The sequence below is a fragment of the Lissotriton vulgaris genome, chromosome 12, assembly GCF_964263255.1.
Source record: "Lissotriton vulgaris chromosome 12, aLisVul1.2, whole genome shotgun sequence".
In the NCBI taxonomy this organism is placed as follows: domain Eukaryota; kingdom Metazoa; phylum Chordata; class Amphibia; order Caudata; family Salamandridae; genus Lissotriton; species Lissotriton vulgaris.
This window is the reverse complement of record NC_141700.1, coordinates 105,057,605-105,085,010: the sequence shown is the minus strand read 5'-3', so window position 1 is coordinate 105,085,010 and position 27,406 is coordinate 105,057,605.

Here is a 27,406-nt window from a genome sequence, read left to right as displayed (position 1 = left end):
AATAACATCAGCCCTGTAAATTAGCAAATATGAAGGAAAAACGGCAATATTCATGTAATATAAAGTAGGTTCCTAAAATACATACGCTCACCTTCAGTGACGTGCCATAATTTTGGAGCCACATATTTTCGTTGCCACTGTATTTAAGTGTCCCTGGGAGACCAAAATGTATACTGGATTGACTAAATTATGAAGTAGGAAAAGGCAAATTTTACGACATCATTTGTCATGTTCTTTAACAAAATTATTTAACTATGTTTACATTTTAATTCTAACGCAGTGTGAGCTAAAGCTTCACATCTATAGTACCAATTTAACACCTGAGTATAGTAATAAGCAAGCATAAGGTAACCTGTGAGCCTTCTCATGCTGTGCTACACCATATGTGGAACTTATTTTTTTTTTAACTTTTGATCCATTTGAGGTAGATGGCGGACTACTTACAAGTGAGGTCAATTCGCAATTACGCGAAAAATGCGGAGGGCGTAGAATCGTGTGTGTTCCTGCTTATATTATATTTTTGAACTGGTTCTTACACAGCGCCATTCGGTTAATAAGCTCTAGGCTGTTCCTTAGAGTAAACTTTGTGCACTAAGAAAATACAGATAGATCCTCAAACATTACAGCCTCGCCCGGAAGTAGAGATCAACCCTTAAAGACACATTCTTATTGAAAAGAGGCCTCTTGTTCTGATACCAATCACGGCGCCCGCAAGTGACCTGGCACAGCCAAGAGCGGAAAACGGATTGCTTTGTAGCCAAAAAAAATTTCCTTGACACATTTTTATTAGATGTATTTCTGAAGGCCGTATTGACGCACTGCTATTTGAACAAATGTCGTGCAACTAAGCATTGTTCTCAGCTCTCGTCCATTGAAACACACTCGGGAGCCGGTCAGTTGATAAACAAATGCACACATTCCAGGTAGGCTGGACTTCCGGTCCCCTGCGGCGGTGGGTGGCCGATGCTCTAGCGAACGGCCTTCATGTGCATTGTTTTAACGCTATTGGACATTGATTCACATTTAATTCATTCCAAAATATAACGGAAAAAATCATTAACGTGAATGGAATGCTGATGTTGGCTCAGCCAATCGGAATGTTTGGCATGTTGCCACTAACTCTGTCATGGTGGCTTTCTATGTACAGGAGACCTTCAAGGACATTCCTCAGCACCAGAGTCCAGAGCCTTGCTCAGACTTCGGAGTGTATTCCCAACTTCAGATTTGTGCTCCAAATTCAATGTCAGGCAAACCCCAGCCCTAGGCCACACCTGAGATGTGGAATGGTGCACTCGGGGAATTGTTCTAATCCCATAAACTTCAATGAGATATACATAAGAAATATTTATTTATTCCTTCCTCACTTGAAATCTATAAATATACAAAGAACAACCAGCCAACGCGTTTCATTCAAAACATCTCTTTTGAACTTCATCAGGGCTCATATACGTTGAATTAAAAAAAAGTTGCATCTCTTATTGAAGCAATAAGGTCATATATTAATCCAATAGGTGTAGAATTTATAAAGGGTTCTATCCCTCATACGTATAGGTCATATTTAATCCAAACGTATGGTCCAAAGTCTTATCCGTTAGTGCAGAAATATGGATAAGCTGCCCAGAGCTGATACCTTAGTACATATTCTGTCCGTCCCTACAAGGTCCAACAAGCAAACACTTGAGATGTTGACCTTCCTCCAGGGAATTCTATCTTCCGACACATCCTTCAAATCCAGAGACGTCTTCCACCTTCAGCGTGCTGCACCAGGACCACACCACATTGCCGTCCAATTTTCCCAAATGCAAAGTCTTTGCCCAAGCGTAGAGCTCTGTCTGTCCCTATTTCCTAGTAAAGGTTCAACATGAAAGTTCTACACCAATTAATGTTTAATCCCACCAGCCTTGAGATCCTCGCTGAGCAGACCCTTCCGAACTGCTTATTCGGTAGCCATGAACATAAGAACACAATGATGTATCCAGGATGGTTACATTCTACTACAGTTCCTCACAAAGCGGATCTAGGATGTCTAAACCTGCTGGTGTTCCTTTCGAGTGTGTCAATGATGGCCAAATCCTTCCTGAATCCACTGTGTATGACTAGGACGATCAAATCTTTCCTGAACTCATTGTGGACCAAGCTTACACGTTTGAAACCTTTTAGAGCCTTTTATGATGCAGATTGTGGTCGGGCACTTGATTCCAATTCCTCAGTAGGTGTGTCGAGGAGGGGCAGATCCTTCCACCCCCAGAGCTACCCCTAGTGTCTAGAAGGGTTGCAAAGAGGATCTGTTCCCTCCTGAACTCTTCACTGAGCAGGTCTTGAGTCATCCAATGTTCCCAGGGCTACTCTGTGCTCGCGTCTAGGATGGCCAGATTTATCCATTCGTTAAGCTCTTGCCGATTGTGTTTTGTAAGTAGAGTCAAGCACTTCCGGAGCAGCCCATCGTTCTGCAATGGCTACAGCCTTTCAGAGCTGCTCACTGAGGATGTCGAGGAGGATGAGAACTCCTCACGGAACAAGCCTACAATACATGAACACTTGCAGATCCTAATTGCAGATACCATTGGCTCAAAATGTTATGCATCTCATCAATATTGGGGAGAGGGTGTGGCCTAATGGCTAGAACAGTCAACCTTGAAGCTGGGGAACCGGGTTCGAGTCTCAGCAGGGACGCTCAACATCCTGTGATTCTGGGCAAATCATTTAATCTCCCCACGCCTAACAGAATTAAATGTGTCTGTCTGTAATGCAACTGGTGCTCATGTAAAGCACTCTGATACCTTCGGGTCGAGTTCGCACTATATAAAACTCCAAGAAAAAAGAATATATATATATATATATGGCTAATTCCGTCCACTTTTTTATCTCCTCAGTGATTGCTTTGTAAAGAGAAGCCCTTCCGGAGCTCCATTGGTATTAAATATGGGATGGAGAACTCCTCTCAGCCTCAAGGCTCCTCACTCACTAGATCCAGTAGGGTAAAACCTCTCACGTTTCAAAGCCTCCATTTTATATCCCCAGAAAGTTCTAAAGTTCCCCATAGACCTTGGCCAACAGCGTAGAACACAATGTTGTTGTAAGAGTCACAATTCTGGTCCCTTAGCAATATCACCTTCTATTCTCCTGCGCTTTTAGTCGACGAATGCTGCCTCTCTTTCCAGCAGGTATACGGAGTACTAAGGGAACATACAGGAGGTGGGCGGAACACATGTACAAGCTTCTGTTGGATCAGTTGACACTCTTGCTGTCTTATCAGCTGTGTCCGTTTGTACTTTCAGCACGCCCAGTAGCCTTTTTCTCATGGCACATATTGCGATTAGGGGATGTTTGCTCACCCTTTTGATGTGGAACTTAGCTCCTGAAAGGTGCTCTTTGTTTCGGAGAGGGTAACGTTTGTTAACATTGGTGGTTGAAGGTTGGGCAGGTGAGGCGAAGGGCAGGCTGGCACTAGAGGATGAAGAATGAGTTCTAAGCAGAGCTCTCAGAACTTGCTATGTTTGCCGGACTTCAAGTGTTGCCACTGTGTCAACGCATATCAAGAATGACCTATTGCCTTGCTAAAGGCCACCGGCTTCCTGGAATTTAAAAGACTCTCCCTTGCTGGTTCAATGGCAAGATGTTGTTCTACCACATTTTAGAGCTTCACTATTGTACTTCCAAAATGTTGTACCCAGACTAAATAAATAAATAAATATATGTATATATATATATATATATATATATATATATATATATATATATATATATATATATATATATATATATATATATATATATATATTTAGATAGATAGAAAGATAGATAGATAGATAGATAGATAGATAGATAGATAGATAGATAGATAAATATGTACACAAAGTTGTATCTGTCTTAATGCCATATAGATATGTGTATATATACACAAACCATATACAATACTATATTTGTGTGTATATATATATATATATATATATATATATATATATATATATATATACACATATATATTATATATACACATATATAATTATCTTATATATTATATATATATATATTTTTATATTATATATTTTTATATATAAAATAATTCAAATATTCTTATTCCAATGTGTAGTTATAGTCAAGACTTAGTCACCATAGGAAGTGGGTTTTTTAGTTTGCCAATAACTTTGCCACAGTTTGACGAACCCTCACAAAACTTTTCAAAAAAAAGTTCATCCACCACAACTCCTTACTTGAAAATTTCGAAGTGATCCATCAAGCGGGGGTCAAGAAAAATCCATTTCCATTGGGATTTTTTAACAGCGCTACAGGGCTACAGCTGACCAGACTTACACCAAATTTTGCAGAAATTAAGATCTTTACCTAGAAACCAAACTAAGAAAGGAATTCTCCAAATATATGTATATCTGGACGGTTGGATTCACAAGACTTCTGCTAGTGTTCCGCAAGCACATAACTTCAAATAATAGAGCAATTTGAATAAATGAGATGGCCTCTTTTTAGGACTCAGGGACTCATTCCTTGAGGCATGTGGCATGCCTTGATATCCATGATGTGGGTGGGCCGGGGTATCTGTGCCTGAAATCGGAAGAGAACAACCTAGATGAATTGCTAGAGGCCGGTGAGCGCAGACCCCACAGAGGCTGTTTGTCAAATGTGGGGCCTCATTTATGAAAAGTGATGCATCGCTGGGCAAAAACAGTAATGCAGCACTTTTTAATGCGCCATTCTTACAACACCATGGATGAGCCATATTTAAAATGGGGAAAAACCTTTACAACGCAACCATTACATCGCACTACACTTAAAACTCAGGCATTACATCGCAACGTCTTTTACAACTCATGACACTATAACGCAGGCATTACAACGTATACCATTACAACGCGTACCATTGGAGTTAGAACAGTAATTTTTAACCCCTACACTGTCCAACACTTACCCTACAGTTGCACCCCCTGGAGTTAGAATAGTAATTTTTACCCCTACGCTATCCAACACTTACCCTACTGTTGCACCCCTGGAGTTAGAATAGTCATTTTTACCCCTATACTATCCAATACTTACCTTAAATGCAATGTAATGGTATGCGTTATAATGGTGTGCGTTGTAAAGGTAGTATACGATGTAATGGAATGCGTTGTAAAGGTAGTTTTTTAAAATGCGATGTAGTGTCATGCAATGTAATGTAATGCGTTGTAGTGGATGTTGCGTTGTAAAAACTGTGTTGTAAGTGCATGCGTTGTAAATGCATGCGTTGTAATGTCATACATTCATTCAAAATATAAGGCTCCATGTTGCAATGATTTAAAGGTGCCTAAGGAATTCTGACGTATCTGGTGGTGCAAAAATGAAGCATTAGTGGAGGGTGTCGGAAAACTGACAGCAATGTGTCACGACCCATGGGCGAGTCGCATGTGAAAAGACCTGCGTCAATTCTTACGCCTGCTTGAAGAAGGCATACGGATTTTGACGCAGTTAAGTCATACAAGTGGCATAGTGAAATCTCATACATTTCACTGCGCAACTTCTACAAGCCTTTTTTTCAGGGGAGTGCCCACCCTGCATACATTATCCCTGATGCAGGTATAATGTAGCGCAGGCCTTTACAAAGTGGTGCATCTGCCTAGATGCGTCACTTTGTAAATAGGGCACGGTATGGCGCATTGATTACGCTGCTGCAGCACCTCAAAAAAGTGGTGCAACGGCGACGCAAGCACTTCATAAAGTCTGTGATGTGCATTCACGTCCATGCCTTGCATGGGAGGGTATCTTCACCTTAGTGGAGGGAAAGACACTTTATGTGAGTTGGCTCAGAATCCGCCATTTTTTGTATGGCGCTTATCGTTAGAATATGAATATTCAGTATATGCCTCTGTCCCAAGCTAGGCCTGGTTTGTAAAGGGGTCTGACCTCTCTGCCAGTGCTCCAAAAGGTAATTGTTTTTAAATTTGCCTTCACCTCAACATTTTCTACAGGGGTAAACCAGGCAACCCAACACCAAATATAATCCCCAATGAGATCACAGTTGAACCCTTCTGGGAACCTTTTAGACAAAGGAAGTGAGCCATAAATCACACCCACCAGATATGAACTATGCATGCCTGTGGTTGAAATCCTTCTGAAGAAATGAGCAAATATGCACATGCCGTGCTATGAATAACTGTGTGTACAGTTCACCTGGCGCTGGGTTCCTTCCAACTACACACCCAGGCCTTGGTCCCATCTCTCACCCACAGGCTGGCATAGATGTATAGTAGGGTGTAAGGCTCAGAAGGAAATCATTTATCCTGCTCCCGGCAACTGGGCATGGGCTTAGAGGGGTTGGCATAGGCAAGGTCAGAAACTGGCCAAAAGGTCTAAACTAGTGGCTGTATGATGGTGGGTAATGAATGGATTGTGCCATTGGCTGCCAACAGTGAGTAGGAGAAACAGTTTCCAGCAGAAGTTTTCTAAAAGTAATTTGGGTTTATAGACCCTAGTGACTAGGCCTGGGCAGAGTTAATCGAGTTTCTGCGGAGTCATCGCTAAACTCTGTGAAATTCAGTGGAGGTTCGCGGGTGGACAGAGTTCCCTTTATCACCAACATGTAGGACCATCCCTGTTGTTTTATGAAAGAGGGGTGACATTCAGTCCTCTTTCTAAACACTTCACGTGCCGTGAAAACATTGCATATACATCATTCTGGAGTGGCAATGTTTAGGGATTACTACAGGCAGCAAACGGAGCGTGGTAAGCAGGGGCGTAACACAGGTCCCCACAGCCCCCGCGGTGCAGGGGGGCCCCCAAGCTCCAAGGGGCCCCCTCAGCTCAGTATTTCGGCCAGAGAGCTCCTCATTGAGGCCAGAGGGGGGCCATCCACGTACCTTGCCGAGGGGCCCTCAAGTTTTGTTACGCCACTGATGGTAAGAACAGCAGTGGAGCACCCTTTGACTCCCCCTCCACCTCCGGTACTGCCCTCCCAAGCCTTCCCTTACCCTGGACGCTGACCTTCCTCCTCGTCTTCAGTGCCACAACTTCCGGTACAAGTAACTACTTAATTCCCAGACACCGGTTTCTGGTTCCTGGGGTCCACTGGTGATGTGCAAAAGTATCTTTTTTGCAACCTTTGCAGAACTTTGTAGAACTACGTGTAGGTTGAGCAGCTTTTTAGATCTCAGTCTACCAGACACTGCAGCTGTCTGCGTTTGCTAAAGACATCTTTGGGAACTTTCAGAAAGTTGACCTAGGAATGTATTCCATCCGTTGATTACCATTGGCTTTATGATTTGTAACTCACATTCTCTGGTTTTCTATTTGATGAATTTATTTGCTTTAGGCTCTCCAGGTTCAGTTTGCCCCTCCTGCTGCCTAAATTGTGTTTACTGTATTCTTCCATGAACTCGCTTTCTGTAAAAAGGCCTTTAAATCTTGTTTTTATTGCCATATTTGCTGTGACAGAGGTCACATTTCAAGCTGTGTCTTCCAAGGAGCTAGTCTGCACCACTGCACTGCACTGTATGCCACTGCACTCTCTGCCACTGAACTCTATGCCACTCTACTCTGTGCCACTTTACTCTATAGCACTGATGTGGCACTAGAGGATCTCTAGTGTCATCCCTTACCGGGCACACAAATATTTGTCTTCCCACACAAAGAAGACTTTCAATCCAGTGTTTCAATTGTTCATGAAATTTATTTTATATTTGTAGAAAAATTTATCATCATCATTTTATGTTGTTCGTTCAATATAATTCTCATGTTTGTGAATCAGACATTGTCATAATAAGGCATCCAATGCATTTCGGGCATTATATAGCATGCCCTTCATCAGGGAAATAGACACTGTAAAACAAGGAATAATAAAATCATATCATCAAAAAGGTTCTGTGTGAGTCTTATTAACATCAGTCATAACATAAACAATACAAGGTCTGCTTGATGTGTGCTTATAAATCAATATGAACTGTGTGTGAATCACATGCTGTGGTTAGTATTAGTGAAAAAACAGAAAGAATCTTCTCAAAGAAAAATGCTCTAACTCACATGGCTGGGTCTCTAACAATACTTGTAGTTCTGCAAATCAAAAATAAAGCAGTGTTACAAAAACGGCCTCAAATGGTGGGGCAGTTCAAAAAGCATTCTAACATCCAGGCTGATGTTCTATAAAGTCCCTCACAACTAACCTTGCTCAAGAATAGGCGCGCGATTACGTCCTTCTCTCCTCGTGCTCCGCGATGGCTCAATGAAGTGCCAATCGCGTTCACCTTTTTAACCTGACTTCTGGTCATGTGACTAGTCACATGGCATGGCCATAGAAGAAAGACTCATTATCGAGGGTAGCAGAGTATGCTGTCTTAAGTAATACCCGAAACATTGATCTAAATGCTGGTTATCATGATGGGTGGCCTAGGGAGCCGGTTGTGAAAAAATTCTAGAAAATGATATGTATAAGCTAACGAGATTTAAAAAATATATTGGGTTAAAAAAATGGAAAATGGTTAGAAAGAAATACCGGGAATCGAACTGGTCACTACTGAGATGTTAGATGAGCTGTTCTATGGTTAGTGCTATTGTAGAAAGTGAAGAAATGAAAAAGAATATAAGAGGTGTAAGTGTCAGATGTGTATATGAACTCACATAGTATACACAAGGAACAGTCAGGGGAGCAATTCATTATAGGTAACATGCAAATTCAATTCTTTCATTTAACCCCGATGGTTTCTGGCAGGATAAATTTTGTATCCAATAGTTCTCTCTCTGCAGAAGGTATTTGGAATTGTCTCTGCCTTCTACTTTCTGGACCGTTTCAAGGATGATGAATTTGATCTGGGAGATGTTATGATGTTCTTCAACAAAATGGGAGGATAATGCAGATTTCATATTTTTCAAACGAATGTTGGACTTGTGTTCAGTTAAACGTACTTTGATTCGACGTTCCGTCTTACCAACATACATTTTGCCACAAGGACATCTGATTCCATAAATGACATTACTCGATTCACAGGTGGCATTCACCTTTAGTTTAATGGGGTAACCTTTTGAAGGATGACAGAATGTGTTACCACGGATTACATTGTTGCAACTTCCACAGTTAAGGCAAGGTTTCGTGCCAGAGAATTTCGTTGCAGATGTTGAGGTTGTACATATTTTGTATTGAAGAATTTCTCCAAGATTCTTTGATCTAGTGTAAGCAAAGATGGGAGGTTGATTAAACGACTGTTTGAAATCAGGTTCAAGATTCAGTATAGACCAATGTTTTAAAATGGTTTGTTTGTATTTCCTGCTGGATGTAGAATATCTAGAACATATCATTTTCTAGAATTTTTTCACAACCGGCTCCCTAGGCCACCCATCATGATAACCAGCATTTAGATCAATGTTTCGGGTATTACTTAAGACAGCATACTCTGCTACCCTCGATAATGAGTCTTTCTTCTATGGCCATGCCATGTGACTAGTCACATGACCAGAAGTCAGGTTAAAAAGGTGAACGCGATTGGCACTTCATTGAGCCATCGCGGAGCACGAGGAGAGAAGGACGTAATCGCGCGCCTATTCTTGAGCAAGGTTAGTTGTGAGGGACTTTATAGAACATCAGCCTGGATGTTAGAATGCTTTTTGAACTGCCCCACCATTTGAGGCCGTTTTTGTAACACTGCTTTATTTTTGATTTGCAGAACTACAAGTATTGTTAGAGACCCAGCCATGTGAGTTAGAGCATTTTTCTTTGAGAAGATTCTTTCTGTTTTTTCACTAATACTAACCACAGCATGTGATTCACACACAGTTCATATTGATTTATAAGCACACATCAAGCAGACCTTGTATTGTTTATGTTATGACTGATGTTAATAAGACTCACACAGAACCTTTTTGATGATATGATTTTATTATTCCTTGTTTTACAGTGTCTATTTCCCTGATGAAGGGCATGCTATATAATGCCCGAAATGCATTGGATGCCTTATTATGACAATGTCTGATTCACAAACATGAGAATTATATTGAACGAACAACATAAAATGATGATGATAAATTTTTCTACAAATATAAAATAAATTTCATGAACAATTGAAACACTGGATTGAAAGTCTTCTTTGTGTGGGAAGACAAATATTTGTGTGCCCGGTAAGGGATGACACTAGAGATCCTCTAGTGCCACATCAGTGCTGTGTATCTTGACGTCGTAGGACCCTCGACGCCACCTTACGGTGCACCAAAAAAACGACTAACTGTTGAACTTTGAGAGATAACAAATCGCTGTGCATTCATCCAATTCCAAATATTGTACCACTTTACTCTATGCCACTAAACTCTACTCTGCACCACTCTACGCCACTCTTCTGCACTGTACCCCAATGCACTCTATGCTATTCTAATCTACTGAGCAACACTGCACTCTGATACTGCACTCTATGCCACTTCGCTCCTTGCCTCTCTACTCTACTCTGCACCACTCTACTCTATGCCAATGCACTTATGCACCACTGTGCTATTCGCTACTGCACTCTACACCAGTCCATGCCACTCCACTCTGAAACACTGCATTCTACGCCAATGCACTCTACGCCACTACTGTATACCACTCCATTCTACATCACTACACTGTACTCTGAAACAATCTATCCTACGCCACTGCACTTTATGCCACTGCACTTTCTGCCACTCTACTCCACTGTGCGTTTGTCCACTCTACACTACTGCAGTCAATGCTGGCCCACTCTACTTGACGCCACTCTGCTCTACGCCACTGCACTCTATGCCACTACTCTATCCCACTGCACTCTACCGTACACCACTATACTCTACTATGCACCACTCTAATCTACTCTACTCTGAAACAACCTGCTCTATGCCACTAAATTCTGTCCCACTCCACTCTACGCCACTCAGTGCCACTCCAATGTTCGCCACTGAACTCTATGCTGTACCACTCTACACCACTGCACTCCATGCTACTCTACTCTAAACCACTGAACTCTTTGCCAATTCACTCTACATCACTTTACTCAAAGCCAATGCACCATATGCCAATGTATCTATGCCATGTACTTTGCACCACTGGACTGTATGCCACAATACTGAACAACATTCTTCTCTATGTCACTACACTCTATGCCATTGCATGCTACGCCACTCTACAACATTGCACTCTACGTCACTGCAGTCTATGCCATTGCACCACTCCACTCCATGCCAATGCACTATTCACCACTCTACTCTACCCTTCATCACTCCACTCTTATGTCACTGCAGTCTATCCTGCACCACACCACTCTATGCCACTTCACTCTACGTCACTCTCCTATAAAACACTGCTGTCTCCGCCACTGTAGTCTGTATCGCTCCACTCTATGCCACTGTACTTTTTACCAATCCACTCTAATCTACTCTGCACCGCTGCACTCTGCTTTATGCATCTGCAGTCTAAGCCACTCTATTCCACACTGTGCCTATCCACTCTAAACCACTCCACACTACGCCACTCACCTTTATGCCACTGCTCTCTACACCAAAGCTCTTGACACCACTTTACTCACAACCAATACACTCCACGCCACTGCACTCTGTACCAATCTTCTCTGCACCACTGCACTGTATGCCACTATACTCTACTCTGTGCCAAAGCACTCTAGGCCACTCTACACCATTGCACTCTGTCACTTTACTCTGTACTACTCTACTTTATGCCACTGCCCTCTATGCTAGTCTATGCCACTGCACTCTATGCTACTCTACGTCACTGCACTCTACACCAATGCATTCTGTACCACTACTCAAACCCAATGAACTCTACGCCAATCTACTCTGCACCACTGTACTTTACACCACTTCACTCTAGACCACTCTACTACCCTCTACTACACTACACTCTACAACACTCCACTCTCTGATGCTCTATTCATTAACCTCTGCTCCAATAACACTCTACTCCACTCTACAGCACTCTACTCCTCTCTATGCCATTCTACGACACTATTCCACTCTACTGCGCTCTACGCAACTCCCTCTATGCCACTCCATGACACTTTACTCCACTCTTTTCTATGAAACACTACTCCACTGTACTTCACTTCACTCTATGACAATCTACTCCGCTGTACGCCACTCTATTCTACAACACTCCACTCTATTGAACACCCTCTACGCTACTCCACTTTGCTCTACACCACTCCACGACATTCCATGGCACTCCTCTCTAGGACACTCTACTCAACTCTGACACTGTGCTCCACTCTACGCCACTCAACTCTTTGCCTTCCCACTCTACAACACTCTATTCCCTCCACGACACTCCACAACACTGTACGCTACTCCATGACACTCCACTTTACTTCTCTCCATGCCACTCAACTTTACTTTTCCCAACTCTACGCCACTCCATAGCACTCCACTTTACTCCACTTTACGACACTGAACTCCACACCACGCTCCCTTACCCTACTAACCTTTAGACATGCTGAACAGCAGCCATTCTAGTGTACAACAAGGTTAAAGCATTTTGGCAAAACTAGAAGGTCTTGCATAGGGGAGACCTAGTGACTTTGACAATGCCTGTCTCTTTGCTACTTGCTTTGGAAAATAATGCTTTGGGTGACAGTTTATGTTGCTTATACCCTTAATTACATAAGAAAAGGTATCTGCATAAGATATACTTCACAGCAAACAGGCCGGGCGTTTGCTAAAAAATCCCATTCAGACCGTGACCGGAATTACTAGTTTAAGTAGGGTTACCAGTGAAACAGAACTACAAAACTCCTCAGTTGTTTTTCCCATGCGCATTGCTGCCAAAATGCCTTGAAGAAGGTCTGTGTGGAAACTATTTGCAGTGAGGCTAAACATGTGGTAACAAGTCCACAAACACCACATTTCTGCTGGCATTATCCTTTGCAGGGTCCAAAAGTATTAATGATGGGGTAGCACTGTAAATAATGCCTGTGGTATCAGGAATACCAGATACAGTATTACTGCCTGGTGGATTACATGTGACTCGTAATTAGCAAATAGCATGGTCCGTTAAGCAATGGTGGGCAGTCCGTCGAGCGACCTAGCCAGTGGATTAGTGGTGTTGCGTCACCTGGCACAGGAACGTCTCTAAATCTATAGACTCTTCTTTACACCTGCCAGGGATCACTGTGCCATCAATCCATCCATCCATCCACTGTTGATGTTGATGAAACGAAGCGGAACAGAATGCTGAGTGGGCAGCATTTTTTGGGGGGGGGCATTGCTAGTCATTCTTTTTTTGTTTTTCTGGTGTAACCTCTCCAAGTGGGGGAATATTTTATTCAAAAAATGTCCGCCATACAGTTAGGTTCTTCCCCGTACTTGGGGCCTTTGTTTCTTTTTTGAAGCTCTGCACTGCCCGCCGCTCATGGCAGACCTGGGGAAGAAAAATCAATGACTGGGTGATACTGTGGTGTACTGACCACCAGCGCAAGGGTTTCTGACAGCAGAACCAGCTGGAGCTCCACCCCTGGAAACCCAGTGATTTCCCCCACCTCTAAATCGATGAACACTTGAAGATTTTCCTTTCCAGGACCACCACGCAAGACTGTCAGCCTTGATAAGAAAAAAACACCCTGGTGTCACCAGCTCTACATACTGCACATGGCATCTGTGTCTATGACCTGGCGACCCACGGTGGGTGGGCTATCAAGACAAGCACTTCCTGCAGCAGAGCCAATAGCAAATCCACCCTTGGAAATCAGCGGGTCCTCATGGTGGTGCAGGGAACTACGAGTTTAACAGGGTGGTTGAAATGCCAATGTATGTTGGCGCTCCTGCTCCACCAAACTGTACAACGCAGTGCTTAATTTGTAGCCCAGGACCCTCATCAAGAGTCCACTGCAGCCTACACCCCCCATTGCCCTGCCAGCGCTATAAATGCGGGCACCAAACCAGCTACTAACTATCGCACTCCTACAAGTGTGACAATTCCGACTATTCCAGCCCCCAAAAGCTATAATAATAGCAAGGGCGGCAAGTAATAGTCATTTTCAGCGTGTATTGAATTGGTAAACAACTGTTGTTGTGCTCACTCTAAATCAGACAAAAAGCGCCACCATGTGGCAGACTGTCATAAGTGCTGGTGCTGCCAATTAAGTGCCGGTGCTGAGCTCCGGAAACCACTGGCTCGAATTAAGCAATTAAGAGCTATGCCTTTGAATTCAGTTTTAATGATAAGCAAGCCTACAACGTATAGCATGCCTGTGAAATTCAGAGGCTGTCTGTCAGTGCAATTTACATGCAATACAAGACTAACACCCTGGGCAAATTAGACATTCTATTTTGCATAGGCCTCTAGAATTAGAACATCTCTTTATTTTGCATGTGCGAAATGTCTCCTATAATATTTGTGTTTCATGCAGATAAATTGCTTTTAGGCCAATTGTACAGAACTGAAAGAATACTTTACTTCGCCAAATATATTTCTTATCTACAGTACTGATTAAGGAACAGATTTATCAGTACTTTACACTTGTGTCAAGTCACCAAAAGTGACACAAATCGACCAAATATGTTGAGTTGGGATTTACTTTTCAGTTCTGAAAAGTTGCCTAAAAGTAGTTCAAAGCCTGCTTTTCACTACTTCAAGGTAAGCATCTTATGGCTGGTGCATTGGTGTTCCCATGCAACAACCCATGTTTTTTTATGTAAAGCCGTACCTAAAGATATTAGTAGACTGGGATTTGTGCCAAACATGCATCTCTGAGAGGTAGGGTAAAAGCAGGTGTAAAGCGTTATTTTCTCAAAACCTTTCTAACTTTGCATGTGTTCTGCACACCTACAAAGTGGCAATTGTTTTAAAGTAAGTGTAAGCATAGTAGTTTACATTGCCGCCAGGGCAGTGCTTAATTTGAGCTGGTGGGGTCCACCAGCACTTATTTTTGGAGACCGGTACTTATTTTTCCTCAACAGGCTCTCACCCTTAGCAAGAGAGAGAAAAACACTAATGGACGAAATAGGGAGGAAAGAAAGATGGAAAAACAGTGATAAACTGAACACAAGGATGAAAAAGAACATGCAAGAGCGAAATTAAGGGTCAGGGAGCATCTGGTACAGTAGAAAGAGGCACGAGGTGTAATACAGACTATGCATGCCTGATGTTGGTCAATGTCGACGTTCTTCAGCGCCATCTGTGGGCCTCGAGGAAAACTTTAGGCACCAGCACTTAGTATTTTACTAATTAAGCACTATACACCTTTCCAACCCAAAACCTATGGGACACTTATCCAGGCACCATTCAACTATAGTGCAAAGTGTGTGTGGTGTTAGGCAGGCTGAAAGTACACCAGCCCTTTAGAAGAGAGCAGCTGCAACATACTTAGTAGATTTGCTGAAGCCTCGCAGATTCCGGAAGGAAAGAACTTACAAACACTCCTTCTCAGGAATGGTGCCCAGGATCTGGAACTCACTCCCTCCTGAAACCAGGCTCATCCCCTCCACTTCTCTTTTTAAGAAGGAAGTTAAAGCTTTCCTCATGGCTAAACACACTTGAACTACTACTTTTGATCTTCTAAGACTGTGCGTCGTTCTGTACTACCTGTTTGATCCCTTGCACATGTGTTTTTACTTGTATTTTCGACCCCACCTGATTGCCCATGCTCCCCCCTATTTGTACTTATGCTCCCTCATGTACCCACCTTACCCCTTACCCCTTGTCTATGTAAAGCGCTCTGTTATCTGCAAAGATCTTGTTCGCGCTATATAAAACTTTCAAAATAAAATAAATAAAATAAATTTGGCGCTGTCCTGCCCTCTCCCTTTCACACAACGCAGCACAGTAATTTTGGTTGCACTGATTTTTTTTAGATTTTTTTTTTAGCTAAATAGGTATGTACACCCTTGTGTATGTACGCTTCTTACCCATCTTTTTCTCTGCTGGTTCTTTTCCACCTCTTGTGTCCTCACTGAGCACCTTGAAGCCTCCTCACTGTGGCTATAAGCTCTATACAAGCATTGTGACATAGTTACCAGCTGTAATGAAATGGACGTGTGAACGTGCAAGTTGCTCACATATTTATGGATGTATAGTACGTGTGGTTCAGATGGTCTCTTGTGCACACAACGGGTGTTTAGAAGGATGACGTCACTTGCATTCTTGCTGGTGGTACCCAAGGAAGTACCCTTGTTTGCACTGGCCTGACATTTCACAAGTCTGACGTCATCAGTGCGATAGCTCACTTTGTCGAGGCACAGAGAACTCACAGGTGTGGGTCAGATGGCCTCTTGTGCACACAAAGGATGCTTATAAGGATGACGTCACTTGCACTCTTGCTGGTGGTTCACCAGAAAGTACCTTTATGTGCACGGCCCGGGGATTTCACAAGCCTGACGTCATCAGTACGACAGTACACTGTGTCGAGGCACAGAGACCTCACAGGTGTGGCAGCACTGGCTTCTATTTTAGGCCTTTGTTTTGGGTCACGCGCTGGTGTTGCTGTTTAGGGATCCGCGCTCGCGCCGCCCGGCCCTTGTTCTTGGCAGTTCTGACATGGAGGAATCCGGGCAGCTGATCGAATCTCTACTCGTTCTCTCCACACGTCATCACAAGAATGCCAGAGATTGTTTTATTTCACCGGTTATGATCATAAATCTGATTAGAACCAAAGTGGCAGAGTGTCAGATAGGGCGCCCTGCCCTAGTGAGTCACCGACCTCGGGCTGTGACACCCAGGCCCCCCCTGATACCCTACAGCGAGAGCCTGGGACAGGGGCAGAAGAGGATGGGCCTATTGGGACAGCAGATGTCATGACAAGCAGGTGCCATCAAAAGGGGAGGCAGGGCTGGGGCAGAGTCAGTCAAATACTGTTCCACCTGTTTACTAAAGGTGGCATGTTCGGTTGTAGGGCTGCAGAACTGTGGTTTTATGCGTTTTTATATAGCGCGGACTTTACCCGAAGGTGTCAGAGCGCTTCACAACAGGAACAGCAATGATACATGAGGAGAAAATTACATGTGAACAAATTACACAAAAGCAAACGTTAAGTTACATGAGGCAAAAGTGACAATTGTGAGCAAACAAAGTAGCAAACGGTACATTACAGGAGGAAAAAGTGGCGTGTGTGCAACTTACAAAAGTCTGGAGCAATTAAGTGTATGGATGGGAGGCCAGGCTCAGAGGATGGAATCAGACACTCTCATGAAATGGCGGCTCTTAGGCCCCTCCACCTCAGACTTCATCACCAGGCCCTGAAGCTTTGAGATTTTGTAGTCCGAACATATGGACCCGTGGTTGGTTCTGTGGCCCAAGCATTTAATGTAAGTTATTTTTTCAGTATTATTTTATACTCTTAAAAGCGCGTGCTTCCCTCGCGCTATGTCTGCACCGTTTTAAAGTTTGTTCTGTTAAGCTGGGTGTGGCCTGGTATGTTCCTGTAGCCTGCGTCTGTAGGTTTGAAAGTGTTTCTCTGCAGTCTGTGGGCGTAGCGCCCTGAATGCGTTTCTGCAGGCTATGTCCGTGGGAATGGGTGTGTGTTTCTGTAGTCTCGTCCATCCAGCCAAGTGTGTTTTTTTCTGTTAGGTTGGGCCTTTAGCGTTGAGACTATAATTCAGGCTATAATTTACTGGGGTTGTAGATTCGGGTATGTGGTTCTGCAAGCTAGATCTGTAACAGTGGGGTGTGTTCCTGCAGTCCTTGTTCTATTCAGCTTGGTGTCTTTCTAGGTCGAGCCTAGCGACAGCGAGCATGCGCTGCTCACTCTGCGAGACTGCTGTAGTAGAGTAAGGGAGAGATGCCGCACCCACTCTCCTCCCATATTTTTCATTGGCTTGTGTCATTGTCTTTCGTAAATGCTGCTTTCGGATTTGTTAATAGGCTTGTTAGTCCCTCCTTAGTAGGGCCTTTTCTTCATTTGTACCCTCCAATGGCGATTGGTCCTTTTACTTTGGTTGTTACACAGGACCTGCTATTTAGTCTGAAAGCACTATTTACTTTATTGAGTTTCTCTTACTGCAGGCCAGACATGCGCTGCTTCAGCTGATACCGCTTGTGTTTTTTTAAGCAGCACGGCTGCCCCCATGACAGGGGGGCCTACTTTCAATCACTTTAACCTGACATTATCTTGTGTCTGTTTCAAACCACCCCCTGAAGTAAAATTGATTTAGCAATGATTAGCGAAAGTCATGTGAATTCCAGGTAACACATAATCCTGTGCTAATGGGCTGAAGCTGACAACAGCACATTTATGTTACATGTCATTTCAGGGATGGGTCATTTGTATCGCCCGACGCCCGAGACATTAAGATTTATTGCAAGGGCAAGAAGTTTTAATTACTGTTTTGTCCAAAGGGCAAGTAGACTGTAAATTATGGACTGAGATCACACTATCCTCTGACCTCTTCAAATTAGCAGTCCGTGTCTCGTCCTAAGTGTAATCACCTAACCCAGGCACACGAGTCATGACACAATTTATAGCAGGATGCAGAGGAGCCTATTTTTGATTATATAGCCCATCTGGGCAGTCGCGAGAGTAAAGAACAGCATGAACTTTGTGTAGCACAGAATATTCCACATGGAGCTTTTGCAGCTGGAGAACACTTCCAGCAAATGCAGGTAGGAGACAAGCTTCTTTGCTCCTTGCTTTTACCCGACTTTTTTAAAAACGTAATTCACCCTTCTGATGCTGCCCTTTCTTGGCTGCACCCTTGGGCCTGTGAGCTGAACCCAGGTCGCTCTCCTCCGCTCCCCTCCCCTCCCCTCCCCTCGTCTCACCTCCTCTCCCTTCCCCTCCTCTCCTCATATCCAAGGCTTGCATTAAAGTGCTTGGATTTCTTTTGTCATGCAATTCTTGGGCCCCTCTCTTCGCACATTGCTTGCTGTCTGTGCTTGATGTCTCAGCCTCTTTAGTGTCAACATAATCTACATTAAAGCACCTTACTTTCCCGTGGGGCTCTCGTGCAGCCCACAGGCCACCACTGTTGCTTTCATTTTCACGAGCCTCTAATTTGTAAACCAGTGTCTGCACTATGCTCTTTTTTTCCCCTATGGCTCTGCATTTTTTCCTTCACCAGCACACAGGAATCGAAGGCCAGAAAAAGAAAAGAAAACAGAAGGGGCAAGGCAGAGTTTGCCAGACGGCAGGTTTGCAGTGATATGTTTACCACAAACTAAAAGCCCAAACCTTACTGTCTGTGATACGATGTCACCAAAATCTTGCACCTGAAGCTGAGAGGCTTTATATGCTGTTCTGTGCAGCACCAAGAATGACTTTAAAGCAGCACTGGGGCGCTAGACATGGGGTGATTTCTTTGTCAGTAGAAATGCCATCCATTAGCATCTGCTACATGATGCAGGGCCGGCCCTAGGCAGGTGCAAAGTGTGCACCTGCACAGGGCCGCCAAACCCCAGGGGCCGCCATGACGAGGATCGGATCGGAAGGATCTGATAATCGAGGCAGTGGCGGCCCCCTGGCAGGATTTGGCGGCCTACACAACGTCCCGGTCCTGACTCCTGCGTTTGAATTTGCTGCCGACCCAGCCTCCAGGGCCGTCAATCAGACTCGCTACCAATGACGGCCCTGGGGCGACATAAAATAATTTATTATTTTTGCCAGCCCTGCCCCCGCGTCGCAATGACGAGTAGGACGTAGCAGTGAGCGTCAGGCGCTTCACCGCTACGCGCTTTCGCGCTCATTTTGGCCTGGGGCAGTCGGCGCTGTGCTGCTCTCTTCATCCACCGGACTTTCGCTTGACCCGAGTTCAGGCCTGGCCCAGAAGACTCTGGAGGCACGCGACGGTAAATGCTGCAGTGGCTCCTGTTCGAGTTACTGCTACTTCTTTAAGTATGTGAGAGACCGGACTGTGTGAGTCTACTCTGTGCTGTGATTATTTAATTATTTCAGAGAGCGCGTGATCGGCAGCTGCCACAGTGGGTGGTCGTGTACAAAAATCACTGTAACTTGTAGTGCCCTCCTTGCATGGCTGAATGTTGCACTAGTGCTAATTTATTTAGCATTTATTTACCATGTTTAAAACTGTTCTTGTCTCAGTCTGCCTAATTGGGATGAAAGGTGATGGGTGAAGTGGGCCTCTTTCAATTAGAAACGTAGAAGAATGAAATGCGCGAATGTTATGGCATATTCTCATTACATAAGAGCTTATAGCTCATAGAATTGCATACTTTATATATGCAACACACGATTTGGGCCTTTTGCTTTCTCTGTATGAAGCAATCGAATTGGTGACGAAACGCAAGGTAGAAGGGCCCTCGTTACAAGACAAGGCGAGGAGTCACCGGGGTTCCTGTCCGACCATAGGCATGCAAATCCCTCCTCTAATCTCACCCTACAAACGAGCCTCGGTTGTCATAACACCCGGCTTCCTAAAAGCATTTATTAAAGCACATTGTTAAAAGCTTGATAAGATGTAAAGCGCCTTTTACAGGAGACAAGGTCCTACTCGGGCATTGCCAGATTCCATTGACTCGATAATGCATGTTACCAGTTTCGCAGTTATTTATTTATTTGTTTATGTCCGTGTTTTTATAAGAGCGAAAGTGGCGTGGGACGGTAGAGCGCTTTGCAGTGAAGATGTGAAACTACTCAACTACTGCAGTGAACCATCGATACATATAATGATGTTGAAACCCTTCAATACGTAAATAACCTTAATTTGACTCTGCTCCATGACTGTTCACCAGTGTTCCATTCCTTAACTGAGATGTTATCTCTAATTCAACTGAGGTGTCCAGCGCATGTTTGGCTATATTTACTTGCTGCAATAGCCATGTCAAGTGCCTCACATTTGCATTTCCCCTTCCATTTCTGCTTTTGGCCATCTCTCTCTCCTCCAATCTCACCTATACACCTTTTTTAACTCTTTCCCTCTCTCCTCCTTTTGTCTACCTCCTCCCCTCTCACCCCGCTCCCTGCTCGCATTGTCTCCCCCCTTCTCTCTCCTCTCCCGCCTTCATTTTTTTCTCTTCTTCGTTCTCTTTTTCCTTCTCATCCCTTTACCTCCACCTTTTAGAAATGTTTACATACATAGTCTGCAGTGAATGTCATGTGATGCCTTAATGAACAACCTGTATTCGACAGCATGTTAAAAATCAGACATGTTCAAAACCGCATGTATGCAATATGGTATGCACTTCCACTGTCACTTTAGTGCTAAAAGAATGATAATAGCTGTAACCAAGTGTGCAGTTCTGTGCCTTCCTTTGAGTTTGCGGTTTATTTCTCAAAACTGCAGGGGGTAATTTAAAGGTTTTCTGACAGCAGTAAGCTATCATCTATATTGTATGGGAGATTATTGCACCAGAATGGTGCTAGGCAGTCTAGTCTGTCTGTGCACGTGTCAGCTGAGACAGTGTGACACTTAGATAACTGAGATGGCTTTGTGGGTAACTTGTTCATGTTGGTGCCTCACACATCCTTCCTGTTGGGCCAGGTCCCATGTGGACAGAGACCATTTCTAGTGCTTTGCAGCACTTTTAAGATGTTCTTGGAGTTTCTTGTTGCTCAAATGGGTGTAATTTCTGATATTTATATGTTTCCCTCATCTTCATTGCTTGATTTTGCTTGTGAGAAAGTGTCACTCCTAGTCGTTGCAATGTCACACATAATTACACTGACATTTTGAAAAATTTCACACATAGCAATCTGAAACTTTGGCAGCTATGCCACCCCTGGCTACCTGGTATAGAGACTTTGGAGTTTGGAGTGAGTCACTCACGAGTGAGGTAAGAAAGATCTTGACCCACTTTTTTTTAACCAGAAAAATCATACAATGCATCACCCCCCCCCCCCCCCCCCCCCCAAACACCCACACCCTATGCACAGGTCCCCCTATAAATGTTCAACCTACTTACAGCAGGTGGTAAATGTATGTGGCAAATCCACATGGAATATGGGGTTCCTTGTGATTTAATGGCTGGAAAAAACGACCTCACGCACTGAGGGGCATATCATCTAGAAACTGAGTTAAAATTAGCGCCGCTTTGGCGGCAGAAAACTGTCCCTAAATCGGCAATGATGGGCTTGATAATACGCCCTTGAGAATTCCAATAGAAGCCCATGTTCACAGCAGAACATGGGCTTCTATTGGAATTCTCAAGGGCGTATTATCAAACCTCTTATCCCCACTTTAGTTTTCTGAATTTGGAATGGCCTAATTGCGGGCCCTTTTGTTTAGATTTCTTTTTTGGGTGGACAGTGGTGCAACCTGGGGTTGGTGCATTAATCTGAGCAGGGGCAGAGACATGCTGTGGAAGCTGTACTGACCTTGGGTCAGTAAAACCCAGGGGATACTCCTGTTAGGCCACAGGTACTGCTGCTAGTGTCACTGGGTAGTGGTAACTCAGTTTCATTGTTGAACATTAAAAGAAGGCGACTTCAGGCAGGATAGAATTGGTGCTCACTAGGCAGGTCTTACTTTCGTTCTTGGATCTGACTATGTTGGCAGCACAAACTTCATATCTACAGATGTTGGATTTGTCTTTGTGGATCCTGGCTTGTTTGGCTCATTTATTGTTAAAATTACTTTCACCTCATGAATTGTCCCTCTTGGACATAAAAGATTAACCATTGGTGTTGGCAGCAAGGTAAGCAGGCTGGGGACTGCGTGGTAATGGCATTTTGTTTGCTTTGATACTTGCACAAGTGCCACCATTGCCTTTGCCTACGAACGTAACGTTTGTTCTTGTGCTCGTATTATTAAAACACCTTCCTGAGCTCCGCCCTGTCCGGACCCCCTCTTCCGGGACCCCCACCTACGCTCCCTGCACAGGGCCACCATGAGCCTAGAGCCGGCCCTGCATGATGCAACCTCAGTCCCTCATACTGAGCCACTGGAATTGTGGTCGAACGTCCGCAGTATTTGCCACATAATCCATCATCTGCTGCAAAATTTGTTTGTAGCTCAAACGATTAAAAAGTTACTAAAAATGCGACTTTGCGTTTTGACGCGCAGTGGAAGCCTCTTTGTAAAGCTGGACTGGTCACTTTTCTGTTGATTATTGCTGTATTTGGATGTTCACCTCATACTATAGTTCTGGTCTGACTGACAACAGGCGTGCCCACATGCGTTCGAATATCCCACATTTGACCTAATTTACAACAATAACAGGCAAGTCTCTGAAAACTCTTTTTGTCCCTACTACCCCTAGCAAACACTTTTAAAGTTAGGGTTAAAAACAGTGCTCTGTTGCTGTTTAGCAACTTACTGCAGTTTTAGGTAGCTCTTATTGAAATGAGTTAACTTTAAGGCAACACTGCTAATATTGCAAGATTAGGAAATGGAGGACCAGAAAAATAAAACACTTGCCCAGGATCACACAATGTAGCTACGTGGGGGTGAATCTAGGTTAGAGGCTCAGCACTCTCATTTGGAAGCTGATAAGCCACAAGAAGCTAGTGCACTGCACGCTAAGATAAGGCAGGTATGTGGAATGGTTACCTCAAATGTACCGGGAGGGGTAAATAAACAAAGGAGCATGTATGGCTGGATAGAGTGTTTATGCAGTACATAGAAATGGACTTCTTAAAAGTGTACAGAATAAAGCGGACATAGTAACGTAAATGTGTCCAAATAAATCCTGCTTAGAGTAGATAGGTTGGTGAGGCCCTCTGTTGCTTCACAACAGAAAGACTTGTGGCGTTCAGGCTGTGAATGCCTCTCTGGGCCTAGAAGTTTGTCCTTTGTGTTGTGCTGGCTTTCTCTAGCCTATGGTCTGGATTCTATATTACAACTACATCTTTACAAGGGAGCAATGCTTGAAATGGCACTTCAGAGATCAGGTCTGTACCTAGGCAGTGAGGAAGGATTGTTTTTTAAATCTATTGGAAAGTAATCACATGCAAAGCAAGTGAATAGACTACATGTAGAATGTCCCGTTAAAAGCTGTGAAACTCAGAAAGAACTAACGTTACAAACCTCTCCGGAGATGCAGCAGAAGAAAGTGAAATTGTTCTTATGCTGTGTGCTTTAGTTTATATCAGAAATCACAAAATGCCAACAATAGAACCTTACCCACTTAACACACTAACCACATCAACTTGTGTTAATGACACTTCCTTTTCTTGTTTTCTATCTCAGCACGCTGTCATTTTTAGGTCGAGCTGGAGTTAGCATCCAAAGGATGCGTCCAGGCTCGACAACTATAGCAGCCCGTCTCATGGGAATGAGGGACAAGAGGGTGCCACGCGCTTCTCTTGCTGGATTTGACTGCGTGCACGCGCAGCCACACTCACGCATGCGCACATACACACGCATACACAGGCACACACACACTGCATACACACCCCCCCCCCCCTTAAACAGACCCCGCGCTCCCAGACAGACACACGCACAGACACACTCGAACACACACAGACACATGCGCGTACATCCCCCCCCCGCCCGCTCTCGCGCACACATACACAGACACACACACACATATCCCCCTCCACTCACCGTGCACGGGGAGATAGCTCGGGCTTCATCGGGTGAAGGTGGCCTCAGGCTGGTTTGTTTACCTGCCCAAAGACAAGCGTAAGAGGGAACCTCAAGAGCGGGTATACCGCCACTTCCGGCATCGTATTGGCCAATGGCATACGAGGCAGGTGCTCAAGGACACGCCTCCTGCCCGGGAAAAGAGCACATCAGGCGGCCGTTTTGGATTTGATAAACCGGGATTTCAGTGTAATCGGAGTAATCCGACACCCGTATTACTTAATGTACAGAATCCCGAAAATAATACGCGACTTGCTCCAAAAACTTTTTGAGTAATAGGTCATTGCTCCTAATGCATTGTCTAAGTAAAAATTTCAACACATTTAAAAAAAATTATTAAACGGGATTTACGGGAATCATACTAAAATAAAAAAGAAATGTAGGGGCATATTATCAAGGGGGTTTATCTCCGCTTTTTTGGCTTTAAAAGCCAAGAAAGCGGAGATAAAATTATCTCCCTATTACCAAGCTGTCGCTAACACCAGTTAGTGACAGCTAATAGGAGATAGCGACCATCTTGGGCCCCGCTTTGCATGTCAGTGATATTTATCACTAATGACATGCAAAGTGGGCGTGCCAAGATGTTAGCGACTGTAAACAGTCCCTAGCATCGCTATCTCCTATTACCAACTTTTGGAGATATTCGCGCTAAGCGCGAATATCTCCAAAAGCTAACACCTGCCCTGAGCAGTTCTTAGCCATGTTATCCAATGGGAGGTGGATAACATGGCTAAGAGCATTTGCTCGATAATGCATGAATATCGCTGACTTTTCAGCGATATTCATGCATTGCGGCCGTTTTTTATCGCTTTTGCGATAAACCTTGCTAATAGCAAGGTTTATCTGCGATAAAAATCGCCGATGTGCGGCGATAATTTTTGTCTCTAAACAAGTTAGAGACAAAAATTATCGCTAGTTGTTGGTAATATGCCCCGTATTTTTTCCGGTTTGTTATACGTGACAATGCCATTAGTTTTCAATTAACACCCAAACCTGCCCTTTCAAAGATGGCCACCTTCGTCGCTTTTTTTCTCCAGGAAGTAGGCGCGGCTGGCAGCCGGTGTAACGCCAGAACTCGGCGCACGAGCACTCAGCGTGCCAGAAGCTGCGGGTGGCCGGTGGTAGCTGAGGACCAAAGAAATAAACAGCGAGCAGCATAGAGATGGACGACAGACTCTAGCGCCGCAAAGACGCCGAGGACCTGGGCACGCGCCTGGTGACAGGGATGACGGCGTAGCGGGCGCCCATAGGGAGAGACGTCAATGGGCAGGTGAGGAGAGGCGCTGGCTCGGTCAGTGGTTGGTTCTGAATTGAGGGTCCAGGGTTCGAGCCTCGGTCGGGAAAGGATGCGCGTCCATGTGTGTGCATTAAATAATAATATAACACTCAAGCTGCGCCTTTTATACAGTGATGGGGGCTGTAATAAAGTGCCACCTCTGCTCCTCACTCTCAAGGTCGATGGAGGCTCCAGGGCTTGAGTTATAGTTCCATAGACCATTGCACATACCTCTCACCCACACTACCATGGCAATGTTTGGGACCTCAAGGACAAAAAGAGGGACGGGGGTGAACTTTAGAGGGCTACCGAGTGAAGGGTATTTTAGGAGACACTTTATTTTATTTACTGTAGTTTTATATAGCGCAAACTTTACCCACAGGTGTCAGAGCACTTTACAAAAGAACCAGGTAAGTTACATAAGGTACACAAGATACACTAAACACGCTAACACGTTACATATATACAGTTACAAGGGTACAGACCACATCACTCTGGGGACACCACCACATCACTCAGCCCACCCACATCATCACTCAGCACCACAACAGCACTGTCCTTGCTTGCTACCAATAAGCATTGCCATAGCCAATAGGACTCGCATTAGGAAAGTGTAAGATATTGGCTTTGTGAATAACAATGCTATTAATTTATAGATTTTTATCAACTAGTCTATGGCCCACTTTCAAAGCCTCCCTCCGCCGTTTGTTAGGTCGAGCCTAGCGGGAGCACACATGCGCTGCTCGCTCTGCGATGCATGCAGTAGTCGAGTATGCTGTGGAAGCCACACCTTCTCTCCGCCCATATTTTTGAGTGGCTGGTGTCATTGTCCTTGGTAAATGCTGGCTTCCGATTGATAATGAGGCTTGTTAGTCCCTCCTTGATACCGCCCTGTCCCCATTTGTAACCTACCATGAGGACTGGATCTTTTACTTGTGGCGTTACACGGTCTCCTTCATAAGTCGGTAAGCACTATTTTATTTTTTATTTGCAGCGCGGTCCGCTTTCACTTTAGCGGCTGCGCTTGTTTATTTAATTAATTTGCTGAGCGGGCCGAAAGGGAGCGTTTCTACTCACTAATCTAACAAGCATTTGCAATGCAATAGGTCTCACATTTACGCGAGTTTGAGCTCTTGACATTGCAAATAACAATGCCTTTTATTTTTGTTTTCGTTTTTAAAAATATAAATAAAAAGAATTGTCATTTACAATGCCAATAGCTTAAACTTGCTTAAATGCGAGACCTATTGCATTGCAAATGCTTGTTTGAATTCCCTGTCCACTTGTCTTTGTCTTGCTGTCTTAACCTTCTGCCATTGGTCTTGTGCCCAGTCTAAACTTCATGTTATATCTCTTTCCCCATCTAAGTCTCCTTCATTCTCTTCCTTTTGGATCTAAATCTTCAAACATCTCTAACAACGTTTACTCTTCTTTCTTTTGCTCCCAGTTGGATGCTCACCTCTGTCCCCTCTCAAACCTCTGATGTAAAACCACCATCCCCCCACTCCCTTCCCTACTGCTCTCCATTCGGAAAGTAAAAACGATTCACAAACTATTGTGGATGGTCACGTCTATGATGTCTGCACCCATACCCTCTCAAAATGTCCCCACAGTTTGATAAATCAGTCTCTATTCTACAGCTGAACTGGGGAATGTTTTGAAAACAAAACCGTTTTTACTTCTGGCTTTTTTTTAATAGACCCCTGGTTCTTTTTGCTAGGAGATTTGTCC